The 8337-nt window shown below is 49.1% G+C and overlaps 1 pseudogene; it reads left to right on the top strand.

Moving 5' to 3' along the window:
- The first annotated feature begins 4174 nt into the window (after positions 1-4174).
- LOC123084054 (chaperone protein ClpB1-like) lies at positions 4175-8125 on the top strand (annotated as a pseudogene).
- The last annotated feature ends 212 nt before the right edge of the window (positions 8126-8337 follow it).

The raw sequence follows: 8337 nt of genomic DNA, 5'->3' as shown, positions 1-8337 counted from the left end.
AAAAGGATTCTAAGGTATCTCAAATAAACAGAGGGACTTGGACTTCAGATTGTCAAGTCTCCATCTCTTCTTATATCTGCCTATTTTGATGCAGTCTGGGCAGGGTGTGCTGATGATATATAGGAGGTCCATAGGTGGCTTTGCTGTGTTTCTGGGAACAAATCTTGTGTCGTGGAGTGCAAGAAAACAGGCTACAGTCTCAAGGACAAGTACTGAGGCGGAGTATAAAGCTTTAGCAAATGCTACAACTGAAGTGATGTGGATCCATACATTGCATCATGAACTTGGGATCAAAGTCCCATGAGCTGCAAGATTATGGTGTGACAACATTGGTGCAACATATCTCTCAGCTAATCTTGTTTTTCATGCACGTACAAAGCACAGTGATGTCGACTTTCATTTTGTCAGAGAAATAGTGGCACATAAATTGCTTGATATATATCAGGTTTATTCTAACAGGAGATCAACTTGCTGATGGCTTCACAAAACCTCTCACAATGAGAAGGTTAGATGATTTCAAGTACAATCTCAACCTTGGTAAGATTCATAGGGTTTAGATTGAGGGGGGGGGGTGTTTCAGACAATGTAGAGATAGTTATCTATTTAAACTCCTTTCTCCCTCAATACTCTTTCTCTCTCGATCTCATGTACCTGGACGAATCATTGCGATAGTCTGATGCTTGTACGCCACGGTAGGCTTTGCCCTCTATCAATATAAACCACACGCGGCCCTATGGGGTAGACACGCTTCCCACAATACCTTACAGTCACCGCGTCAGTGTCGCCACCGTCAAGGTCATCGACGTTGAGCCTGTAGATACCATGCCCCGCCTTCATCTCATCAAGTACGACGTACAGATGCCACCTCGACGAAGGCAACGAGTTCGCAGCGTCGTCCTCAACGGCGTCCGAGGTGTATGCACGTGGATGTGCGCCCCCGAGAGCGGCAGCGACGAGGGTGTCGCGGGCGGCGGCGCTGCATCCAGAAGGGCGCCAGAGATGGGAGAGTAGGGGCTGAGATCGGGCAAGGAACAATCGCCACATTGCGTCATCGTTGATGAGATCGCAGTCCAGATCAATAAAATCTTATTGGTTTGATTGGGCTCGTACATTTTAGCAAGTGGAAGTTGGGAAAGAAAATATTTCTCCAATATTTATACTTATCTTTTTCTGATAGCTAAAATATTTGTATTTATCTACCGTGCATACTATCGGTGTATGACTAAATCGACCGTACCATCCCTACTATTACTTGCAGCTAAAGAAAGGGGGTAACAAGAAATCGCAAGTATTTGGTATTTTTTGCTGTGTAAGTCTTTGCCGTGGCCTTGTTCTTACACAAAAATGGTTTGTGTGTGCACATGTATTGCTGTTTTGTGTGTGCACATGTCATTTACACAAAAAAGGCGACACGTGAACTTGGGTCAGATCCAACACACAATTCATGCTTTTGTGAAATCCATACAAACATTATTTGACCAACTTTTCGAATCAGCGTTGCTTTATTGAAATTTTGATCATTTTAGTGGCAGCCGAACCAAAATCTCGTTGAAAGCAAAAACAAAATAAAATCAGAACCTTTCTCGGAGTAACAGTTTTCTCACTTAAAACTAAACTAAACTAAAAAAAAACATGGTGGCACTATATGTTAAAATCACACTATGCAAGATGGTCGATTAAATCATCACGTTCAGAATGAACTAAGCGAACCTTCGACACCATAATTGTGACCACTAGCTCGCCATTTTTGCGATACTTAGCTCCTAACATTGTCACATGGAGCAAAAACTCAAGGCCGTCGCAAGTGGGACACCTTCCGCTCCATCGATGGCAGGCGCTGGGCGCTGGCACTGCCTCAACGAGGCAGAACCGTCGTCACCCAGTGTGGGCTAGCGTGCGGCACCTAAGATGTACCAGAATCTACAGAAACGTGAACTTCTCCCTACACACCTTCCACGCTGGCACCAGCACCTCGTTGAAGAGGTCTAGGACGTCATAGGAGCTGAGGTAGGGATTTCCCTTGCTCCATGTAGGTCATTGTCGTGATATGCCCGGCCGTCAGATGGCAGGCGCCGCAAGCCACAGTGTTCTGACTCGCCGCCCTCAGCACCAAGGGAGAAGGTGAAGGGGTGGCACTTGCCACTTGATGACGAGCCAGGGCAGCGTGAAGCAAAAATGGTGCATCCGTCTCGATGCATCGCATAAGTCTGTAGTGGGGAGTAACTTAGACTAGTGTCATGCATATGACACTAGTCTAAGTTACTACCTTCATAGTACAAAGTAACGTAATAGTAGTATCATAGAGGACTTCATTTATTAACTTGTAGACTCATCTTGTCTTGAAAAACGCTATGTTACAATAACATATTATGTTATCATCTCTCATTAATTACTTGCCACATAAGCAAAAAAAAATTAAAGTGCGTCATGTTACTAGCTAAGTTACTCCTACTATGACTAGCCTAAGACTGGATATAATCTTATGCATCGCATAAGCCAGAGGTCCAGGGTGGTCATGGACGCCGCCACTTAGAGGCCAAGGAAGCGGCGAGGGGCTCCTTTTCCAAGCCCACTCCTTGACCTGCCCTCTCATCTTTAATATAATCTTATCCTAGTCACAGTCGTACCCAATGAACTCACGTGGCGACGATCGTGCTAGCGAGGGCTTCGAATTGGGGACTTGTACCGAGCGCTTGGTAATCCAGGCGTAGAACTGGCCCGGGGAGACGACACAGAGGGCTTGTCTGGTGCGTGTTCGCCGGCACCGCATACATGCCCCGTGACCGCATGTTCGTCGCCGTTGTCGAGCTCATCGAGGTCGAGCGTGTACATACTACGCCTCGTGTTCATCTCGTCCAGAACCATGTATAGATGGCTCCGCGGTCTACGCTATGATCTCGCATCATCGTGCTCAGCTGTGCCCGCGTATGCATGTGGATATGCACCTGCCAGATCAGTTGCTGAGAGGGTCTTGCCGGCGGTGTTATATTTAGCAGGGCGCCGGACATGGGAGAGAAGGGGCTGAGATCGGGTGAGGAGGACCAATCCCCACATGATTTGTTTTTTGAATAAAGGGTGGATTTTATTTAACTTAAAATGAAGCATTAAGGGGATACAAGCACATTGAGCACGCACCCGCGGCCTCTACATAGTTAGGATGCACACATCCATCAAAAACTCTCTCTCACACACACACAAACACGCTGGCAAATAGCAAAGTCATGTAAGACCAAAGTTATGCCTAAGCGAGTTAAAAAATAACCTGAAGTTATCAAATCCACGATCGAAAAACTACAACGATGACCTTATCCGCACCAATCACCTCATGACATCATAAAGAAATCGAGGTTCTTCAACAGCAATGCCTTCATGAAGGGAGCAGCGGTCAAGCGCCACCGTCAACAGATCCAACCACCAATGGCCAGGTTCTAGGTTTTCACCCTGAAGAACCAATTCGAGCATATCCGAGCAATGTCTGCAACCAACCTAGGTCAAACGTAGCTTTTCACCTCAGAGCTCGTCGAAGTCAATCATGTGTTGTCGTCACCACTTCTTCCCGGTCCTGGAAGCTACATGCACTGGGCCACCCGACTGCCACCACTGCACAACCATACCTTTGCGTCAAACCGTCGTCTGTAGATTGCATGACACCGTCGAAGACAACCACCGGATCTGAAGAGGGGAACCCTCACGAAGATCTTTTGGTGGCCACCGTAATCCGCAGCGAGTCGTTGCTGCAGTTCGGTTTGGTCATCTTGCCGCCAAAGCCACCGGAGATGGAGAAGCCAGATCCAGCAAATCATATCCTTCAACGGCCGTGCTGATCCTGCTCGATAAACACCTCTTCAAACGTTCACCATTGTTGGCCACAAATCTGCAATTAATCTGCATTAGCCACGTCATGGCTTCAGAAAAGTTAATTATCCAAAAGAAAATTTCTTTTAGCAAGTAGTACTACGATATGTTCCGTTTGTTGCTTGTAGAATAAGAAACGGAAACTTGAATGTACTGCGAATCTGCGATTAAGCTCTTTCATAAACGATCAAGAAAAGCTCTTTCATAACATGATTCAATGTGGAATAACTGTAGTCGGATACGTACAAATTCCAACTTTATAACATAAAATAAGGCGTATACTTGATGAACGACCGACCTCCCAAACTAGAGCGTCGATTATTACTGTCCTGGCGCTTTAAGCTAGCTAGCACCCTAGCAGTTGATCGCGGATAAATCGATCGGTATTGCCGACGCCGGCGACGATGTCGTCCTCGTCAAGGTGGACGTTCGCCCCGCCGTCTCACCAACCAACCAGCAGCTTGTCGGCACAATGGAACAATTCCAGCGACATCACCAAGGTTGTTATCTTGTCCGGAGCGACGGCGGCCGTAGCGTTGGCGGCCATGATCCTGTGTGATGTCGCGTGGACGAAATATGACCGGCGCCGGCGGCAAAAGGCAGCCTGAGCACGTTCGGCCGGGACATGACGGCCACGGCCGGCAAGAGTGACCCGGTGGTCGGCCGTGACGACGAGATCGACCGCGTCGTCCGCATCCTGTGCCGCCCGGACCAAGAACTGCGCCGCGCTCGTCGGCGCCCCAGGGGTCGGCAAGACCGCCATCGCCGAGGGCCTTGCGCAGCGTGTCGCCGCTGGCAAAGTCCCCGCGCCGCTCCTTGGGGCACGCGTCGTGGAACTGGAGGTAGCGGGCATGGTGTCCGGGACGGTCTGGCGTCATGTTCGAGGAGCGCATGAAGGACGTGATACAGCAGATGGAGGATTCCGGCGGCAAGGTAATTCTGTTCATCGACGAGATGCACATGCTTATTGGAGCCGGCGATTGGCAGGGTCGCCATGACGCGGCTAACATGCTGAAGTCGGCATTGGCCCGTGGCCGCATCCGGTGCGTCGGCGCCACCACGTTAGACGAGTACAGCAAGCACGTTGAGAAGGATCCGGCGCTCGAGCGGCGGTTCCAAAAGGTGCACGTCGATGAGCCAAGTGAGCAGGCGACGATTGGCATGCTCCGGGGTCTAAAGAAGCGTTTCGAAGAGCATCATGGCATCAAAATTCAGGATGCTGCAATTGTTGCTGCAGCGCAGCTCGCTGGCCGCTATGTCACCGGCCGACAATTTCCTGATAAGGCCATTGATCTGATTGATGAGGCTTGCACAAGCACAAAAGGAGGACAAGCATTTGTTAGCCCTGAACCATTAGGAAACAGAGACCCCTTCTCCGGACCTCGTGCGGCCGCCGCCGGGCCGCACCGGGCGGCCACATCCCGACCTCCCCTCAACTCCCCGTGCATCCTCCTCCCTTCGCCGCCGCCGGCAACGTCGCTGGGCGAAGGCCCCGTGGCACGGCAGCGGCGGACCTCCTCTGGCGTCCCGAGATCTGAGGTGGCGGCGACCTGATTTGGATCTCCCTCCCGATGAGGATGGCGGGCAGCGGCGGCCGGGGCGCGGCGGGGGGTTTGGCTGCAGCCGGCGGGAGTAGTACGAGATGGCGGCAGCGGCGGCTGGGGCGCGTCCCGGGCTCGATCTAGGACCTTCGGGTCTAGGCGGGTGGCTGCCGTTACGTCCTCAAATTGCTGCATCTCATCGGATTCGGCGACAGCTCGCTGAAGCACTCCGGGTCTGCATCACATCACGAGGACTATGGTGGTGGTGGTCATCTCCTACATCGGAGGTGGTCGACCTGAGACTGGATGATCGGATCTCGAGATCTATAATCTAGTCCCGGCTGCGAGTTGGGGAGACATAGTTGCCGGTGAAAACCGAGCCGACGGCGGACGATGGCGGCGTTCTGCGCCGTTACATTGATGAAGGCATCGTTCTCTAACTATTGTCGACCCACTCGTGCTGCTCCGGGGGAAACCCCAGGATCTGATTTTCCAGATCAGACGATGGCGGCACTGCGGTGTCGTTTCTCTCTTGGGAGCATCGTTTGTGGAGCAGCGCTGGAAGTCAGAGGCAGGAGGTGGAGCGGCTTCGTCTTGCACGGAGCTTCGGTGGAGATGTCAAGTCATGCCTAACCGACAGGTGCTACGCTTTGTCATGCCTGGTCGGCAGGTGCTACGCACGACAGATCTTCCAAGGACTTCAAGCTGTGTTGGCTGGTGGTACTTGGCAGCATGGCGCTGAGGTGTATCAGTGGCGACCGCGACATGCTCAGCTGTTTGCGCGCAGGGAGGTGCCGTTGGGCGCCGTGGTGGCGTCGACGATAACTAGACCGAGCAAGGTTGATGCATCAGTACAGTTCTGAAGATGGAGCGGTGGCAGTTGGCGGTGGCGGCCTCTGAGAGCACGCCGGACCAGTGTGTGCCCAGACCCGACAAGTGGCTAGGTTGGGGTCTTAGGTCTTAGATGTTAGGCTTGACTGCGATGTCTGTTTGGTATTAGGCCCAGGCTATCTGCACCCCTTCATCAACTGGATAGGTGTAGCGACGGTTTGTTGCTTAGATGGCGGCTTTAGTCTTACTATTGTATGACTTTGTAAGGTTTTGTGAGAATAATTAATAAAATGGCCGTATGCATCGCCCAGATGCAGAGGCCGAAGGTCATCCTCCTTTTCTAAAAAGAAGTCATATCGCAGAGGTAGCATTCCTTTTCACATTACTAACATGCGTAATTGTTTCAATGTAATATGATATGGCTAATTGTGGCACTGCGTTTGAATCTTTCACTCTTGAAGGTTGTGAGTAGGTGGACTGGAATTCCTGTCACGTCACTTAGTGCAGAGGAGACAGAAAAACTAATCCATCTTGCAGACAGATTGCACGAACGAGTTGTTGGTCAGAATGAAGCTGTCAATTTAGTTGTGCAAGCGGTGTTACGTTCGAGGGCTGGTCTTGATCCCCCTGGTCAACCAATAGGTTCATTCCTTTTCTTGGGCTCAACTGGTGATGGAAAGACAGAGCTTGCAAAAGCTCTCCCCGAGCAGTTGTTTGACAATGAGAAGATGTTGCTTCGATTTGATATGTCTGAATATGTTCACTCTGGATCTGTTACATGTCTCATTGGAGCACCGCCAAAGTTTAACTTTATATTATGAGCACTTTTTAACATTACATTATCAACTTATGGTTAATCATTTAGTGTTATGTTTTACTGATACACCTACTTTTTTTTAATAACATCTTAAAGTTACCTAGGTCACCAAGATGGTGGACAATTGACCGAGAAGGTCCGGAGCCGTCCATACAGTGTCATCCTATTTGATGAGGTCGAGAAGGCCGATCCCTCGGTATTAAATGTATTTCTTCAGCTACTTGATGATGGTGTCTTGACTGATGGCAAAGGTCGTAAGGTAGATTTCAAGAATACAGTCATCATTATGACCTCAAATCTAGGTGCAGAGCACCTAATTACAGGAATTCGTGGTGAAAACACAATGAAAGGTGCACGAGACCTTCTCATGAAAAAGGTTTGATCTTGACCTAAATAGTAGTTATCCTGTGAAAGATGTATATACCTTGAATCGACTGATTCATATGGCTTGAATTAATCATCCATTTGCAGGTGCATGAATATTTCAAGCCGGAGCTTCTCAATAGATTAAGCCAGATTGTTATATTTGACCCACTTTCGCACGAGCAACTAATGGAGGTTGTGAAAATGCAAATGAAAAGTGCCACCACCAGAGTAGCAAAAAAGGGAATATCTTTATCCGTGAGTGATGCTGCATTGCACGTCATTTTGTCGGAGTCATACAACCCAGTAAGTATATGTTTGTCCTTAATTATAGTGTGATCAATCTCCATTTTCGCACAATCATGCATATTCACTCTCTAATAGGATCGGCTGTGCTATCTATTTCGTAGATGTATGGTGCAAGGCCCACAAGAAGCTGGGTGCAGAATAATGTGATGACAGTAATCTCTGAGATACTGGTAAAAAGACAGCTAGCAAGGGCTCGAGAATCCTCATAGATGCTGCGGACAACAAGAAGGGGCTGAAGTATGATGTGGTGAAGGAGGAGGTAGTGGATGCACATGTTGAGGCACCAGTCGTAGATGACTCCCAGGACAAAGGCGATGATTTGGTTCTCGAAAATCCTACAGTGACAACGTCGCACGCTCCAGGACTTTACAGAATATTGTATTCTCGTTTCGGTTCTATTCTGAACTAGTACGAAGTTCCTTGTAGCTGTCCGTAATAACTTAATTAGGTGGAGAAGATGGCTACCATGAACTTACCTCGCAGCAGGACGAGAGAGCGAATATTGCTGATTTGTCTTATGATTTATTGTTGCAATTCAACTCTCTCGTGTTTCCTGACTTTGTCAACCAAAAATTATTTTACTTGCTCTGATTCATTGTTTGGGTCAGCTATCTCTTTTTT

Source organism: Triticum aestivum, chromosome 4A (genome assembly GCF_018294505.1).
Source record: "Triticum aestivum cultivar Chinese Spring chromosome 4A, IWGSC CS RefSeq v2.1, whole genome shotgun sequence".
In the NCBI taxonomy this organism is placed as follows: Eukaryota; Viridiplantae; Streptophyta; class Magnoliopsida; order Poales; family Poaceae; genus Triticum; species Triticum aestivum.
Note: the sequence above shows the minus strand (reverse complement) of the source record. Positions and strands in the feature narration are given on the sequence as shown.